The sequence below is a fragment of the Anomaloglossus baeobatrachus genome, chromosome 1, assembly GCF_048569485.1.
Source record: "Anomaloglossus baeobatrachus isolate aAnoBae1 chromosome 1, aAnoBae1.hap1, whole genome shotgun sequence".
Classification (NCBI taxonomy): domain Eukaryota; kingdom Metazoa; phylum Chordata; class Amphibia; order Anura; family Aromobatidae; genus Anomaloglossus; species Anomaloglossus baeobatrachus.
Window position 1 is genome coordinate 646,722,290 of NC_134353.1, and position 19,561 is coordinate 646,741,850.

Consider the following 19,561-nt stretch of genomic DNA (forward strand, 5'->3'; position numbering starts at 1 on the left):
ATTACACCAGGTACTGCAAACAATAGTGTCGGATTTCTCCTAATTTAAGGCTATGTGCGTACTAGAAAATGTACTTTTCTTAAGAAAAATCTGCACCCTCTGGCAAAATACCGCGGCAAAAACCGCACCCGCGTTTTTGCCGCGAGTTGGTCCCTGCTTTTTTTTACCATTACAGTATCTATGGCAAAAACTGCAGGTACCTGCAGAAAAGAAGTGACATGAACATTAATTCCGCGAGTATAAAAAAACGCAGTGCGCGCACAGCACTTTTTATACCGATAGGTTTTGCTGGGGAATGACTGCAGAAATGTTAGACACATTTTCTGCAGCAAATCCGCAGCGTGTGCACATAGCCTAAAGGTTTTTTTTCATGTCCTGCTTTCAGGAGCTTACTGCTCACCAGCCTCTCTGCTACCTGTTCACTGGGGTGCACTATGCTGCTGATGATTGACAATTTGCACCAGCAGCATTTGCAAGCTCTCTAGCAAAGAGCTTGCAAGCTGTGCACTCCTGGGTTTGAGACTGTCCAGATTCTGTAAGTGGCTGAGGCTGATGACCAAGGCAATGAGTAGTAAACAATAAAATTTGAGGCTATATGCGCACACTGCGTTTTTGCTGCGTTTTTTGGTGCAGTTTTGTTAGAACTTTCTGACATTTGACTTCCCAGCAAAGTCTATGAGAAGTCAGATTTGCTGTGCGCACATTACAGTTTATTTGTCAGCGTTTTATTTGTCAAAAGTTTGTGACAAAAAAATGCAGCATGTTCATTCTTCCTGCGTTTTTGTCAACATTTGTCACAAAAACGCAGAAAAAAAACGCATGTTGTGCAAAAAGCACCGAAAACGCAGCAAAAACGCACCTACAATTACAAGTATTTTTTGTGACATTTCCAGGCTCTCTGACAAGGTGCAGTTTTGCCTGCAGTTTGTGAACACAAAAAGATGCAGCGTGCGCATGTAGCCTAAAAATCCTTCTGTTCTTGAAAAAGAAGTAATTTATTTATTTTTTTTAAAAAGGAACCAGTCACCTCCAAAAAAACCCGCTATTTACATGCAAATATAGTGTTTAAGTCATGTATTGCATGAAAAGTATAATGGATATTTGTTTACTACGTCTGTATTTATTTTTACAACCAATATGCTTTTAAAGGGAACCTGTCACGTCTGTTTTTGATATCAAACCACCCCCGATGTGTTTTCAATGATGCACTGTGCATCACTAACCTGGTGTTCTAAAAAAAAAAAAAAAAAAAAGAGAAAAGGTTTATATACAGAGGTTTTGTTTTCAGTCATGAAGGCGGGCCTTTTGCTGGGAGTCAGTCATGTCACTCTTGCTCTAGCAAAATTCTTTTTTCAACTTAGCCATGCCCCCTGAAGTGTAATTGATTGTACACAGATCCTTCACCAGGACTTTTCTTCTTAGATCTGCTAATTATGGTCACATGATCGTGAAATCACACAGGTTCTATATAGACAGTTTGTCCAATGCTGAGCTCCGCCCATTAGTCACATGATCGTGACATCACACAAGTACTGGATAGACCAATGCTGATTTCTGGGGCTAAGCTGGTCTATACAGGATCTGTGTGATGTCACAATCATGTGACAGTACTGGGCAGAGCTCACCATTGGACAAATGGTCTATGCCTGCAGGACCTGTGTGATGTCACAATCGTGACTAATGGGTGGCGCTAAGCAGAGAAGTTCTGGGAAAGGACTTGTGTATAATCAATTACACATCAGGGGGCGTGACTAAGTTTAAGGGCTGCTTCTCACCTGAGAGTTTCTCGCAGTAGAGCAATGCGAGAAAAACTCGCATTGGAATCGGACACATGTTAGTGAATGATTCAGCTCGCATTTGCGATTTTTTTTTTTTTCTCTCAGTCCAAATCGAACTGAGAAAAAAATCGCAGCATGCTGCTTTTTTGCCAGTTTCTACTGCGAGTCTCTCCAATGCAAGTCTATGGGAGCGTGTAAAAAATCGGATGTCACGGGACGGCACTCACACCATTCTAGTGACATGCGATTTTCTAAATACCTTTCTCGCTTGTTTCCTAAAACAGTGGAAACGAGTGATGTCTCCCAATGTCTGTCATCACTATTCTCTGTCAGTCGGTCTCTCCCTCTCGGTCTCTATTCTCTCTCTGTCGGTCCGTCACTCTCTGTCCCTCTCTCACAGTCTGTCGGTCATTTTCCCCTCCTCTCTTACTCACCGTTCCCGATCACCGGCGCGGCGCTGCACGGCATTCACACTGCTCTGGCGGCTTTTACTATTTTGAAAAAGCCGGCCGCTAATTAAACAATCTCTTATTCCCTGCTTTACCCGCCCACAGGCGCCTATGATTGGTTGCAGTGTGACACGACTCCACGCTGAGTGACAGGTGTCTCACTGCACCCAATCACAGCAGCCGGTGGGCGTGTCTATACTGTGCAGTGAAATAAATAAATAATTAAAAAAAAGGGCGTGTGGTCCCCCCCAATTTTAATACCAGCCAGATAAAGCCATACGGCTGAAGGCTGGTCATCTCAGGATGGGGAGCTCCACGTTATGGGGAGCCCCCCACCCTAACAATATCAGTCAGCAGCCGCCCAGAATTGCCGCATACATTAGATGCGACAGTTCTGGGACTGTACCCGGCTCTTCCCGATTTGCCCTGGTGCGTTGGCAAATCGGGGTATTGAGGAGTTATTGGCAGCCCATAGCTGCCAATAAGTCCTAGATTAATCATGTCAGGCGTCTGAGATACCTTCCATGATTAATCTTTAAGTTACAGTAAATAAACACACACCCGAAAAAATCCTTTATTAGAAATAAAAAACACTAACAAATTCCCTGGTTCAACAATTTAATAAGCCCCAAAAAGCCCTCCATATCCGGCGTAATCCAGGATGGTCCAGCGTCGCTTCCAGCTCTGCTGCATGGAGGTGGCAGGAGCTGCAGAAGACACCGCCGCTCCTGTCAGCTCCATGCAGCAACTGAGGTGAGTATCGCGATCAGCTGAGCTGTCACTGAGGTTAATCGCGGCCACCGCTGGATCCTCCAACAGTGACAGCGGGTAACCTCAGTGACAGCTCAGCTGATCGCGATACTCACCTCAGTTGCTGCGTGGAGCTGACAGGAGCGGCGGTGTCTTCTGCAGCTCCTGTCACCTGCATGCAGCAGAGCTGGATGCGACGCTGGAGCTCCGTGGATTACGCCGGACATGGAGGGCTTTGTCGGGGTTAATTGGTGATGAGGGACTTTGTTAGTGTTTTTTATTTCTAATAAAGGATTTTTTGGGTGTGTGTGTTTTTTAACTGTAACTTACAGATTAATCATGGAAGGTTTCTCATAGACTCCTGACATGATTAATCTAGGACTTTTTGGCAGCTATGTGCTGCCAATAACTCCTTATTACCCCGATTTGCCAACGCACCAGGGCAAATCGGGAAGAGCCGGGTACAGCCCCAGAACTGACGCATCTAATGTATGCGGCAATTCTGGGCGGCTGCTGACTGATATTGTTAGGCTGGGGGGCTCCCCATAACGTGGAGCTCCCCATCCTGAGAATACCAGCCTTCAGCCGTATGGCTTTATCTGGCTTGTATTGAAATTGGGGGGACCGCACGCCGTTTTTTTAATTATTTATTTCACTGCACAGTATAGACACGCCCACCGGCTGCTGTGATTGGGTGCAGTGAGACACCTGTCACTCAGCGTGGGGGCGTGTCTCACTGCAACCAATCATAGGCGCCGGTGGGCGTGTAAAGCAGGGAATACGAGATTGTTTAATGAGCGGCCGGCTTTTTCAAAATAGTAAAAGCCGCCGCAGCAGTGTGAATGCCGTGCAGCACCGAGCCGGGGATCGGTGAGTATGAGAGAGGGCTGCTAACTTCAGTCACTCGGGGGATTATCGGTCACCGGTGAGTCCTTCACTGGTGACCGCTAATCAGGACGCGGCACAGACAGAGCCGCAGCATGACAATGAAGTCGGGTGAAGTTAACCCGAGTTCATTCTGATCGTGCGGCTCTTTCTGTGTCTGCTGTCATCTGCCATTCAGCTCTGCTACATGGCTGTCTGTGTCTGCTGTCAGCGGCCATGTAGCAGAGCTGAATGGCAGATGACATATTCCCACACAAATGTTACTTTAGCCACAAATTTTTCATTTTCACATCATTAACAGGAGAAAATGGATTGTACAGTTTTTTTTTTTTTTTTGTTCAATTTCTCCTGAGTATGCCGATATCCCATATGTGGGGGAAAACTACTGTTTGGTCGCACGGCAGGGCCTTGGAAGGGAAGGAGGAGCAAAATTGGCTGGAGTAGATAGACTCCATGTTGCATTTGTAGAGCCCCTGCAAAGAAAGCTTAGAAAGGAATCAGCTCCATATTCTAGTGCAGAGTTGCTGGTGCCAGAGCAGCAGAAGCCTGCCAAAACTGACCACATTTTACAAACTACACCTTTAAATTAATCTAGGGGTGCAGTGAGCCTATTGACATCATAGGTGCTTCATGGATTTTTATACCATTTGGGTGGTAAAGAAAAAATAATTACGTTTTTACCACTAAAATTTAATTTTAGTGCCAGGTTTTATATTTTCACAAGAGGAAATAGGTAAAAATGGCAGCAACATTTGTTTTAGAATATTTCTGCTTGCTGTGGCAATAGCCCTTATGTGGCACTATAGTACAGTTTGACCGCATGGCGAGACTCTGGATGGAAGGAATGCTATTTGACTTTTCAAGCAAAGATTCTCCTACAATAATTTGCAGACTTCATTTACAGAGCCCCTAAGTGCCAAAAGAGAAGAATCTGACATTTTATGTAACATGGGTTACCCAAATGTGAATCGATTCCCCCCCCCCCCCCCTTTTTTCCCCAGTAAAATTAAAGATATTAAAATGTACTTGTGTAGTATTGCTGTGCCCATAAAAGTCTAATCTATCGACCTCTAAAATGATGCCAAAAACAGAAAGAAACTTATTGCTTTTTTTTTTGGGTCGCCACAGCGTTGCAAAAAATGCCATAAGAAGTGATGGAAATGTCATATCTATCCCAAAATGGTGTCAATAGAAAGCACGAAAAAGGAAAATGCCTTGGAAAATGGCAACACAATCATAAAATGTTGGTGTGTGTATGTGTCTATAATATATATTGCACAAATATACACGCACACAACGGTTCAAATTTATTCTGTGTTTTTCCAAAAATAAGACACTGTCTTATACTTTTTTTTTTTTTTTTTTTTTACCCCCAAAAAAGCACTAGGGCTTATTTTTGGAGGAGGTCTTATTTTTGGAGAAACATGTTGGGGGGGTACGTTTACCCCCCCCAAAAAAGCAGACCTCCCCTTCCTTCTTAGGAGACTCATACTTATCAGACCCGAACGTCTGCGTGGCTCCAAGGTTCTTCCTGTGATCTCCGGTGGTTGGTGCACGCCGTTTTCCGCTGCTGCTGGCTGACGCTGACACACAAATACACAGACACACACAGACATACACACACACACACTGATACACACACTGATACACACACACACACACACACACACGCTGACACACAATCCAGCCTTACCGAATACTTCTGGCCGCGAGGAATGATGGGAGGAAGTCACGTGTCTGGCCACAGGTCCTTGCGCTGCACTGCACAGCTTCTCAGGATTCTTCCGGCCAGGAGAAATTAGTGGCGCTGGATATGGTGAGTATGTGTGTGAGATCGGATGTTTGTGTGCGATCTGATTGTGTGTGCGGGTGAGAGCGGAAGTGTGCGGGTGAGAGCGGAAGTGTGCGGGTGAGAGCGGAAGTGTGCGGGTGAGAGCGGAAGTGTGCGGGTGAGAGCGGAAGTGTGCGGGTGAGAGCGGAAGTGTGCGGGTGAGAGCGGAAGTGTGCGGGTGAGAGCGGAAGTGTGCGGGTGAGAGCGGAAGTGTGCGGGTGAGAGCGGAAGTGTGCGGGTGAGAGCGGAAGTGTGCGGGTGAGCGATCACTGCAGGTCCTGCTGCTCATCATCGAGTGAGTGATTGCAGGGTGCCGCTGTGTATAATGAAGTGTCCTGCAGTATCTGTATCTTTTTTAGCTGCACGGACACTTCATTACTGAACCGCGACTAGGGCTTATTTTCAGGGTAGGTCTTATATTTAAGCCTTGCTCCGAAAATCCTGACAATCCCTGCTAGGGCTTATTTTTCGGGGAGGGCTTATTTTTGGACAAACACGGTATTTTCTAAAGGTGCAATTGAACTGAATTTCTTACCAGATATCGGTAACCATCCATCTAATCCACAAAGGCAAATAAATAAAATCATAGGTGTTCATAAATTGTGTAATAATGAGAAATGACACAGGTAAAAAGTATTGAATACGCTTACTGACATTAATTTAATACTTCGTACAGAAGCCTTTGTTGGTGAGGACCGCTTCAAGATGACTTTTTTTTTTTTTTACCCATTCTTCCACACAAACGCTCTTCAAATCCTGAAGTTTCCATACGTTCCTTCAATGAACTCTGAGCCTTATTTCCTTCTATAAAATTTCTGTTGGATTCCGGTCATGTGATTTGGCTGGGCCATTCTAGCAGCTTTGTTTTTGGGCTTATTGCTATCGCGAATCAGCTGTTTATTGTGTCATATGGATGCAGTGAGTGACAGCTCAGCCGCCCAAGGGATGGCAAGTGTTTGCTGGGCTGTCAATAGTCTGAGTGACAGCAATTTTACCTAATCTGGGACTGGAGCAAGCTGGGTCATTCCCATGCAAACTGAGGATTGCCTTGCAGCCTGATCACAGGCTGGGGCTGCTGGGTGTCCTCCAGGTGTCACCATTCATGGTGAGTACCTGGTTATTTACCTGGCTGGGAGTGATCAAATCACTGCCAGTTGTAGCTTTAAGCTCGGTGGTGTTTGCATGTCTTGTTCCTGTGTTCAGTCTCTGATCGGTTGTTGCTCGACCTTTTTACCTGTCTTCTGACAATCCTTTTTACCTAGGCCTTTGTCTTTATCCACTACATTCCTGGTATTCTCGACTGTGACCTGATTACGCCTCTTTCTTACTCCTGGTATCTGACCTTGGACCTCTTGACTACCCAGCCTCACTGCTAGTATGTGTATAGTGGCTTGAGTGTCACAATTGCCTTGCTGAAATGTGCACCCTCATTTAATCTTTATCATCCTGATAGATGGCAGCAGATTTGATCATGAATGTCTCTGTACATTTTCCATTCATCCTCCCTTAAATTATATGAAGTTTTCCAGTGCTGTATGCTGATAAACAACTTAACACCATGGTCCCACTTCCAAACTTCACTATTGGTATTGTGTTTTAGGAGTGATATACAGTGCCTTTTGGTTGCCAATTATGGTGTGTATTATGACATCCAAAGAGTTCAATTTTGGTCTCAATCTGACCAGACTACATTATCCCAGTATTTCATAGGTTTCTCTAAATGTTGTTGAGCACACTTAGGCTATGTGCGCATGTTGCGTATTTGCATGCAGTTACGCTGCGTTCTGCACCACAGCATAACTGCATGCGTCCTGCGTCCCCAGCATAATCTATGAAGATTATGCAGGAGACGTGCGCACGTGGTGTATTAGAGCGCAGCGCTTCAGCTGCTGCCCGAAGTACGCGTTCTAAGAAGTGACATGTCACTTATTTCGTGTGCTCTGCATGCATCCCCCGCTCTGTCTATGGGAGGGGCTGCAGTCAGAACGCATGGAATCAGCTTTTTTTTTTTTTCATTACAGACTCTTTCTGCAGCGATTTGAAGCGCACGTGTGCTGTTCAAATCGCTGCAGAAATTTCTGCAGGGACAGAACTCTACGTGCGCACATAGCCTTTAACTGTTTTTTGTTCAGCAATGGAGTCTTGTATTTGTCTGAAATCTTATTGGGAGCACCTGGTAGTTTATGATGAAATTATGCTTTCTCCACTTCATGTATGGCCCCAACAGTGCTCACTGGAGCATTCAGTAGTTCAGAAATTCTTCTCTAACCAATGCAATCAGTATGTTTTGCAACAGTAAGGTTGTGTAGGTCTTGGGACAGTTCATGGGTTTTACCAATCATGAGATGTTTCTTGTGTGACACCTTCGTAATGAGACCCCTTTTATAGGCCATCAGTTGAACCAGCTGATATTTTATGAGAAAGTGGCAGGATTGCTGTTTAATTACTGATAGATTTCAGCTGGTGTCATGACTTTCCATGGCTTTTTTTGGCACCTTTTTCTGTCATTTCTCATTTTTTTGACATAATTTATGGACATCTAAGGTTTGATTTGTTTGCTTGAGTGGATTGGATGGGTTGATGCCGACATCTGATTAGAAATTCATGTTTAAGGGAACCTGTCAGGTGCAATATGCACCCAGAACCACGAGCAGTTCTGGTGCATATTGCTAATCCCTGCCTATCCGTCCCTGTATACACTAGCATAGATAAAGAGATTTTTAGAAAAAGTATTTCTAAAGATCTTTTATCTTGTGCTAGTGCAGGGACTAGTCCCAAGGGTGTTACTCCCCTTAGCAAGTCAGCCCACATAGCATACTAGCACGCCCCTGTGGGTGTACTAACATGCTAATGAATTACAGATGTGGAAGAAGGAAACCGGGATATGCTGCGCTGACGTCAAACACGTCACTCCGGAGCTGCAGCAGATGCCATTTTATGCCTATGTAGTAGTTGTGACTGGCACAACTTCTACAGGTGAGTACCTTACCTGCTGTCTTGTCAAATCCAACCAGATAAGACCCTATCTGCGCTTCTTATCCACAGCATACCTTTTTAACATACTAATGAAGACGCAACGACGCCGCACATGCCTCACTGTTCATGGCGGCTGGCTGAGCATGGTTGCTTACTGGGCATGATCCGGAGTCCTCGGCGCTTCCGGTCATGCGCACTATACCTCACTGAAGCCAGGAAGCTTACACCCGGCATCAATTTAGTGCGCATGATCAAAAGCCTCCGGTATTCCAGATCATGCACACTGCGCATCCATCCTCCGCTGGCCGTCATGAACCGTGAGGTATGTGTGGCATCGCTGCTTATTCATTAGCATGTTAATACGCCCAGGGTCGGGCTAGCATGCTATGTGGGCCGACTAGCTAAGGGGAGAAACGCCCTTGGAACTAGTCCCCATGCTCATTAGCATAAGATAAAAGATCTTTCAAAATACTTTTTCTAAAGATCTCTTTATCTATGCTAGTGTATACAGGGACAGTTAGGGATTAGCAATATGTACCCAGAACTGTTTATGGTTATGTGTGCACATTGCACCTGACAAGTTCCCTTTTAATAGCACCTAGACATCTACAAATATATTTACTTAGAAAACTGTTGACGTGTTAAATACTTATTTCAACTGCTGTATGTGTATAATCTATATCATCACAAAAGTGAGTACACCCTCATATTTTTTTATTTTTTTAACTATTGTATTATATCTTGTACAGCTTCTATAACCTGGTAAAGATTCTGTGCCTTTTAAATAACTCAACATACAGCCATTTATGTCTAAACCACTGGCAAGAAAAGTGAGTACACCTTTTAAGTGAAAATGGCAAAATTGTGCCCTATTAACCATTTTCCCACCCCCGATGTCATGTGACTCGTTAGTGTTTCAAGGTCTCAGATGTGTCTGGGGAGCAGATGTGTGAAATTTGGTGTCATCGCTCACACACTCTCTTACTGGTCCCTGGAAGTTCAACATGGCACCTCATGGCAAAGACTTCTTCGAAGATCTGAAGAAATAAAAAAAAAAAAAGGACAAGTGTGTCTTGCCTACAGTCAAGCATGGTGGTGGGAGTGTTTATCGTTTGCGACTGCATGAATGCTACTGGCTTTTGGGAGCTACAGCTCATTGAAGGAACCATAAATGCCAAAATGTACTGTGACATACTGAAGCAGAGCATGATCTCTTCCCTTCAGAAACTGGGCAGTATTCCAACATATCGACCCCAAACATAACTCCAAGATGACCACTGACTTGCTCAAGAAACTCAGGGTAAAGGTGCTGGACCTGCTAAGCATGTCTCCAGACCTTAGCCCTATTGATCATCTGTGGGGCATCCTCAAACAGAAGGTGGAGGAGTGCAAGGTCTGTAACATCCTCCAGCTCCGTGATATCGTCACGAAGGAGCTCCATGCCCAAGTGAGTTAAGGCAGTGCTTGAAAATAATGGTGGCTGCACAAAATAGTGACACTTTGGGCACAATTTTGGCCATTTTCAATTAGGGGTGTGCTCACTTTTCTTGCCAGCTTTCACCACTAACCTAATAAAAATTAGACGTTGCATATTGCCATAATTGTACTAACGTAGATAATCCTGATGCCAGGTAATATTTACCACATACAGTATGCCATCAAAACACTTCCCAAAAAACTGTCAGAATTGCTTGTTTTTGCTATTTCACTGCACTAGCAATTTTTTGTCCCCATTTTGAAGTACATGATGTGATAAAATGAATGGTGTCATGCAAAAGTACATCTCGTCCCACAGAAAGCAAACCCTCATACGTCTATGTGGGCAGATAAATAAAAAGTTATGGCTGTTGGACGAAGGGAGGAAAAAATGAAAAGGCAAAAAAAGAAATTGGCCATGTCAGGAAGGGGTTAATATTGAGAAACCATTCACATTTTGACACATTTGTTGCAACAGATATTTTTGCATGAGAGACATGTTAGCCTCTGTTCATATTTGGTTTCAATTGCATCTTAGTTGCAAAAATAGAAATGTCCACAGAAATATTCTTGTTTGTGAAAAAGACTTGTGTTTTTAGGACAAATACAAATGGGTTCTTAAGATTTAGCCGAGAGCTGCACAGTCACACTTTGGTCACACAACATTTGGTTTCAGACAAATTTGTGTACTCAAAACATTTACACTATTTGCTGTTGCACCCCAGGTCACAAGCAAAATGTCATTAGAAGTAACTTACATTGTAGTCGATGATGGCAGGTTCATGAGTGATGCAACCAAAATGCAGTATGATTGATTGGATCCGTGGCTGCAATGATGAACTGCGTCTTGAGGTTGTGCAAAGTTGCTGTTTAGTCCTTGCAAAAAGAACTAAGGAATGTTCTTTCCAATATTTTTGAGATCCATTCATGCTTTTTGGAATTTTTAGGCTGAGAACAATAGATAAAAATAAACCGAGTGGTCAGAAAACCAGACCGATATTATACCCAAAAATATGACAGCATCTCGGTAAAATCTAAGTCTTTATTCCAGCATGATAAAAGAGTGATACAAAAATAATCACATAGGCAACAGAAAAAGGAAGAGATGATACAAAATGTCTCAATGCACTAAAAACAGTGTATATTAAGAAAAAATGTATCCATGGAAAATAATTAACATTCCAGTGTTATAATTGAGAATAGCAAAAATTGATGTCACAGGGGTGTGTGTATTGCCAGGTGTTGGAGACTGCACCCATCTAAAAACATAGCTTCAAACCACATGGTCTGTGTGCCCCCCCACCCAGCACGAGATATGTACATATACCAACCCTTCCCTTCTACAGTATGTCATGTGCTAAATAAAGCTGCTTTGTGTATGATACTTCATGTGCGGATAACATGTTTTTAGTGCTTTTCTGTAGCCCAATATAATAAAAACAGATGCGGTTGCATTTTTTTTTTTTTTACTTCCAAATTTTCCGCATCTCACACTTCTATATCCGCACATGAAACTCAGCGTACCCATGAGAAATGTACATGTTATGGATTTCAAAAACGCACTGCAGGTCAGTTCACTCATTATAGAAAATAACCCCATAGTGGACATAAGATTCCTGTAAGACTCATCCACTCTGTTGGAACTGGAAGATGCTGGGTTTTTAGTGCAGCTAAAATACGCTTGTCAAAAACTCACTAAAAACTCATTGTGGGAATTTGACCTAAATAGCAAAAATTGAATTATAACCCTGGTGCCTATATATGAGACTTGGCTTTAGCCTTCCTGCAAAAAGCTAGTCCTTGTATGACACAGCTAGTCTGGAGAACAATACTGAGTCATAGAGATTGTAGAACTGGTCTGTACAGCTCCCCATGATGCCCTTGCTTTTATACATAGCCCTATACACAGAGCCTGTACGGCAAAGCTTGTGTTGGAGAGCACCTATATCAATATGGCCTCTAAGGCCTAAGACACAGTGCCTACAAGTAGTATTCAACCCCCTGCAGATTTAGCAGGTTTACACATTCGGAATTAACTTGGCATTGTGACATTTGGACTGTAGATCAGCCTGGAAGTGTGAAATGCACTGCAGTAAAAAAGAATGTTATTTCTTTTTTTTTTTTTTCTTTTTTAAATTGTGAAAAGTTTATTCAGAGGGTCATTTATTATTCAACCCCTCAAACCACCAGAATTCTGTTTGGTTCCCCTAAAGTATTAAGAAGTATTTCAGGCACAAAGAACAATGAGCTTCACATGTTTGGATTAATTATCTATTTTTCCAGCCTTTTCGGACTAATTAAGACCCTCCCCAAACTTGTGAACAGCACTCATACTTGGTCAACATGGGAAAGACAAAGGAGCATTCCAAGGCCATCAGAGACAAGATCGTGGAGGGTCACAAGGCTGGCAAGGGGTACAAAACCCTTTCCAAGGAGTTGGGCCCACCTGTCTCCACTGTTGGGAGCATCATCCGGAAGTGGGAGGCTTATGGAACTACTGTTAGCCTTCCACGGCCTGGACAGCCTTTGAAAGTTTCCACCCGTGCCGAGGCCAGGCTTGTCCGAAGAGTCAAGGCTCACCCAAGGACAACAAGGAAGAAGCTCCGGGAAGATCTCATGGCAGTGGGGACATTGGTTTCAGTCAATACCATAAGTAACGTACTCCACCGCAATGGTCTCCGTTCCAGACGAGCCCGTAAGGTACCTTTACTTTCAAAGCGTCATGTCAAGGCTCGTCTACAGTTTGCTCATGATCACTTGGAGGACTCTGAGACAGACTGGTTCAAGGTTCTCTGGTCTGATGAGACCAAGATCTAGATCTTTGGTGCCAACCACACACGTGACGTTTGGAGACTGGATGGCACTGCATACGACCCCAAGAATACCATCCCTACAGTCAAGCATGGTGGTGGCAGCATCATGCTGTGGGGCTGTTTCTCAGCCAAGGGGCCTGGCCATCTAGTCCGCATCCATGGGAAGATGGATAGCACAGCCTACCTGGAGATTTTGGCCAAGAACCTCCGCTCCTCCATCAAGGATCTTAAGATGGGTCGTCATTTCATCTTCCAACAAGACAACGACCCAAAGCACACAGCCAAGAAAACCAAGGCCTGGTTCAAGAGGGAAAAAATCAAGTTGTTGCAGTGGCCTAGTCAGTCTCCTGACCTTAATCCAATTGAAAACTTGTGGAAGGAGCTCAAGATTAAAGTCCACATGAGACACCCAAAGAACCTAGATAACTTGGAGAAGATCTGCATGGAGGAGTGGGCCAAGATAACTCCAGAGACCTGTGCCGGCCTGATCAGGTCTTATAAAAGACGATTATTAGCTGTAATTGCAAACAAGGGTTATTCCACAAAATATTAAACCTAGGGGTTGAATAATAATTGACCCACACTTTTATGTTGAAAATTTATTAAAAATTAACTGAGCAACATAACTTGTTGGTTTGTAAGATTTATGCATCTGTTAATAAATCCTGCTCTTGTTTGAAGTTTGCAGGCTCTAACTTATTTGCATCTTATCAAACCTGCTAAATCTGCAGGGGGTTGAATACTACTTGTAGGCACTGTAGGTTAATATTGGTCCGAGTGGAATGCGATGTTTTATCGCATTCCACTCGCTCCGATTTTCATGACATATGTCCCAGCACTCATGAGCAATAAGCCCTAATCGGACCGAGAATACAATCGCAGCATGCTTCGACTGTAATGCGTTCCTGGTTTCTCTCGTGCCCATTCAAATCTATGGGGCGATAGAAAAATCACACTGCTCTCACGGTACACCGGTGTACCGTGAATGTCGGGCGAGAATGGCAATAGCCGGCTACGGAGAAGAGAGGGAGATAAATCCTTCCCTCTCCTCCTCAGCACCTGCCCGCAACTCCGCAGCACCGGCCCGCCCCTCCTCAGCATTGGCCCGCCTTTCCTCAGTGCTGGTCCATCCCCCGCAGCTGAGGTCCGATCGCATGATCGGACCTCAGTTGCAGTGACACTCGCATGACACTCGGCTCTGCTGTGCTGCCAGCGTGAGCCGAGTGTCATGCGAGGCTCGCAGTAGTCCCCTGTGTGGCCCCGACCTAATAGAACTTGTCATTCTGAGAAGGAAAGGCTTATAGAGGTGCTGTACTGTGCTAATGCACCTCTGTCAGCTCAATAGTGGCTCCATATAAAGTGAGTTGTAACACTGCCACTTATTGTTGCATTTTGCATGAAAATGTGACACAACGTTTTCAATGTTTTAAGGTAATTCTGTTCATTGCAGGAGCAGTGCCAGATAACAATGTCACCCCTTCCTCTGAACATAGTGGGGTTAGTGTCTTTACTGAGAACCTTCTGTTTGAACCTGAAGTTTGTGGTTTTTTTTATATCATCTCATAGAAGTACATAGACAAACTGATTCTCAGTCCTCACTGCGTTCTAGACCCTGTACGGCTATGTTCACACGTTGCGTTTTTTGCTGCGGTTTTTGGCTGCAATTTTGTTATTTGTCTACAGTACATGTTTAAATAAAGTTAGTTACATTCTCAAAGCAGCAAAAATGTAGGTGTTGCGTTTTTTTGCCGCATTTTTCCATTTTCTCATTGCTTTAAATGATGAAAAAACGCTGCAAAGACACTGAAAAAGTGGACATGCTGCTTCTTAATAAAATGCAGCAGTTTTCCATTTCAGTCAGGAAAAAGTGTGTGCACGAGATTTCTGAAATCTCAGCTTTTACTTAGACTGTAAAAAAACTGCTTTTAATTTCCATAAAACTCATAAAAAAAGTTGCAAAAAAACGCAACATGTGAACAGAGCCTATAAATCCGTCAGAATACAGACACTTAGGTCAATGTAAGGACCCGAATACAGGGATTCACTACTAAAGCGATCAGTGCCATTTACATTACTCCCCTTACTAGAGCTAACACTTGCCCTGGTACTGTCTCTCTAGGCCCCTCGTCCCTATACACGCATTTTGGCTGCTTCCTGTAGGAAATTGTGCTTCAGGACACACATTCTTGTCTGTGCACTTGGAATTGCACTTGTCTATGTCGTAGGTAAAGCAGTGGGGAAAGATTATCTTTAATCAAAGGTGGAATTTCAGTTATCTGCCTCGCTGCAACAACGGCTTAATTGTATGCCCAGGCTTGGTCAAACTTTACATATCTTGCTGTACTTTGCAGGATAGGGAATTGCTGTGTGTTTTTGAAGTGATCAGAGGATTGCACAGTCAATCTCAATGAGGAATAAAGAAAAAAACATTTATTAAAGTGTAGGGGGTGGGCAGACCCCTTACAAAGGAGCCCGGAATGTTGTTGCTGTTTAATAAAAATGTTTTATTATTGTTATATTGTTTTAGTGGGATCCCCTAGTGGCCGGGTGGGACGGCTGTCACCACAGTGGAGAGGAGGAGCCGGCAGCAGAAAGGGGAGGGAGGAGAAGTGTTGTTAAGGAAAGTGTGAGATCTAAGAGGCAGTTGTGTCCGGGACGGGAGAAAGAAAGCAGAGCCGGGGCAGAGTGTGGGAGCTGGAAGAATAGGGAAGCCGGAGAGAACAGGAGCGGGCGGAATCTCAAGAGCGAAGCAGACTGGTGTGGGTCCGGTTTGTGGGTAGCCATAGTGGGAGCCGGGTGAAGCAGAGTAGCCGGGCACATCCCCACTGGAGAGGACGTCAGGGCAGGCTTTCCCCCAGCTAAGGAAGAACGTGAAGTCATCTGCAACTGCCGGTTTATTTTGGAAAATAAAGAATGTCTTTTATTTGCACCAAAGCATGCCTGGAGAGTGTTTATACGTCGGACGACATCTGCACCACCACACTCTGCCCCACCATGACATCTCCTGTCCCCAAAGTGACGGCGGAGCCAGGGGTAAGCCTGATAGCAAGGGCCACGACTACAACCCCGGAGGCACCCCTGGCACCCCGTTACAAAATATTTAAAGAACCAATTTTTATTTCCTCTAGCAATTTTCATGTAGTGCAAAAAAAAAAAAAAACAAAACCATTTGGCATTGCCACATTCATGTTATTAATACACAGATACAGTGAGCTAAGGATACGAAGAAATGCAATTTTTTTTATCAGTCAAGCTTTCTTATTATAATAGAATTATAAAACCATTCTAATATGGATCTTCAAAGTAAGTATTCAGGTCTCTGAGGGCAACAGAGACCAGGAGGTGGAGATGGGCTGTAAGTATGAGGTCAAAATCTGCATCTTGTTGCTGATCCTGCAGAACAATAAGGTGACACCTATTTGTCATCATCTGCAGCCTAGAGCTTGTCATGTCTGTGTAGGACAGTAGATGGATTTGTGGTCTTCACAGTGCAAGACTACTGTATGTAGGTGGAAATGTGCTACTTGTAAGGGTCACACAACCATATGTTCTCCATCCAAGAAAACTGGTCTGTGTATTCTATTGAGCGTTTGATCAGAGTAGCATCTGTTTTTTTCAGATTTGGAGAATGGAGAAAAAAAATGTTTCTCCACTCTTGTCAGTCTGTGAAACTTGGGGTGCACTTGGCTGTGATGAGTGCGGCTCAACTTTTTTATTTTCTTTCTTTCCATGGACCCTAATGAAATCTGATTATGGGAGGCAAATTGTGCATGCTACAATTTTTTTTTTATTTTTTTTTCCCTCGGACCTCTTGGTCCAATAAAATAACATGTGCACTACCTAATTGAATTGATCCAAGTGCTAGCTCATGTATTGATTGATGGCACTTGGATCGAAAGTACGGTCGTATGCACGATCCCTAACGGAGATGATGTTGTCCAGGTGTGTGGATCTCTTGTAAGAACGTTCCCATACGCTGTGTATAAATGTGAACACTATTGGGGCTCGTGCAGACAACCGTAGTCTGTCAGTTTGATCTGTCAAAACATCAGATTGCACTTGGACCTATGTTTTTCAGTGAGGCCATGCACATGTCCGTTTTTTCTTTTTCCTCGGACTCAGTCCGAGGAAAAGAATCGCAGCATTCTCTATTTGCTTCTTATTCGTATAATCAGACAGTTTTTCTCGGATGGAGAACAGACAGATTTGTGACCCTAGCTTTAGGCGTGTTTTGGGGTTTTTTTTGTTTTCAGTTTTACCTATTGTATGCCTTTATAAAGTATTCTTTGTCCTTGGTTTAGTGTTTTCATCGTCATATATGTATGCAGGGCCCGCATGGGTGGTAGTGCAGCACTCTGGCATTTATGTAGGAAGTCTCTTGAGCTTTATAATGTAATTTTTGATGTGATCTGTGTAGGTCACAATAATGCTGCAACATGGCATGAAGTGTCCCTCTAATGTTACTATCCCACCAACCTTTACAATAGGTGTGGAGAGAACTAAACTGCACAAGGTTGGTACTCGTGCTGCTGTCATGGATGAAACCTAATTATTGTGATCATGTGTGATGCTTTCCGGGTTGTTCACCAATTGTGCAATTTAGGTACTATTTTACTTTTATCTTTCTCCATAAGAGGTAGTATTTTGGCAGTTTTCTTGTACATTGATGGCAGTATTCCATTCTTGTGTAGCAATAACCTAGACATCAGTCTTGTATAGCATGTAGCAGTGCAGTTTTCAATGAAACTTGGATGATGGACGCTCAAAATGATTTCTTTATTGTAATCATGTGGGATGAAAAACAAATATTTTTATTCTTTTTTGGATATAATCATTGGGTAGCTATTCTTGTGAACAACAACATTTAGAGACCGGCACATGGACCTTAGATAGTCATATGAAAAAGTTTGAGCACCCCTATTAATGTTAACCTTTTTTCTTTATAACAATTTGGGTTTTTGCAACAGCTATTTCAGTTTCATATATCTAATAACTGATGGACTGAGTAATATTTCTGGATTGAAATGAGGTTTATTGTACTAACAGAAAATGTGCAATCCGCATTTAAACAAAATTTGACCGGTGCAAAAGTATGGGCACCCTTATCAATTTCTTGATTTGAACACTCCTAACTACTTTTTACTGACTTACTAAAGCACTAAAATGGTTTTGTAACCTCATTGAGCTTTGAACTTCATAGGCAGGTGTATCCAATCATGAGAAAAGGTTTTTAAGGTTGCCACTTGAAAGTTGTTCTCCTATTTGAATTTTCTATGAAGAGTGGCATCATGGGCTCCTCAAAACAACTCTCAAATGATATGAAAACAAAGATTATTCAACATAGTTGTTCAGGGGAAGGATACAAAAAGTTGTCTCATAGATTTAAACTGTCAGTTTTCACTGTGAGGAACATAGTAAGGAAATGGAAGAAAACAGGTACAGTTCTTGTTAAGCCTAGAAGTGGCAGGCCAAGAAAAATATCCGAAAGGCAGAGAAGAAGAATGGTGAGAATAGTCAAGGACAATCCACAGACCACCTCCAAAGACCTGCAGCATCATCTTGCTGCAGATGGTGTCAATGTGCTTCGGTCAACAATACAGCGCATGTTGCACACGGAGAAGCTGTATGGGAGAGTGATGCAAAAGAAGCCGTTTCTGCAAGCACGCCACAAACAGAGTCGCCTGAGGTATGCAAAAGCACATTTGGACAAGCCAGTTACATTTTGGAAGAAGGTCCTGTGGACTGATGAAGCAAAGATTGCGTTGTTTGGTCATACAAAAAGGCGTTATGCATGGAGGCATAAAACACGGCATTCCAAGAAAAGCACTTGCTACCCACAGTAAAATTTGGTGGAGGTTCCATCATGCTTTGGGGCTGTGTGGCCAATGCCGACACCGGGAATCTTGTTAAAGTTGAGGGTCGCATAGATTCAACTAGGTATCAGCAGATTTTTGACAATAATGTGCAAGAATCAGTGACGAAGTTGAAGTTACGCAGGGGAAGGATATTTCAGCAAGACAATGATCCAAAACACCGCTCCAAATCTACTCAGGCATTCATGCAGAGGAACAATTACAATGTTCTGGAATGGCCATCCCAGTCCCCAGACCTGAATATCATTGAAAATCTGTGGGATGATTTGAAGCGTGTTGTCCATGCTCAGCGATCATCAAACTTAACTGAACTGGAATTGTTTTGTAAACAGGAATGGTCAAATATACCTTCATCCAGGATCCAGGAACTCATTAAAAGCTACAGGAAGCGACTAGGGGCTGTTATTTTTGCTAAAGGAGGATCTACAAAATATTAATGTCACTTTTATGTTGAGATGCCCATACTTTTGCACTGGTCAAATTTTGTTTAAATGCGGATTGCACATTTTCTGTTAGTACAATAAACCTAATTTCAATCCAGAAATATTACTCAGTCCATCAGTTATTAGATATATGAAACTGAAATAGCTGTTGCAAAAACCCAAATTGTTATAAAGAAAAAAGGTTAACATTAATAGGGGTGCCCAAACTTTTTCATATGACTATCTAAGGTCCATGTGCCGATCTCTAAATGTTGTTGTTCACAAGAATAGCTACCCAATGATTATAT

General features: G+C 43.2%; 1 protein-coding gene across 3 annotated transcripts in view; it reads left to right on the forward strand.

The window, feature by feature from the left end:
• ADCY4 (adenylate cyclase 4) overlaps positions 1-19,561 on the forward strand; it is a 272,900-nt gene that overhangs the window by 178,586 nt on the left and 74,753 nt on the right. The gene's annotated exons all lie outside the window — the stretch shown is intronic.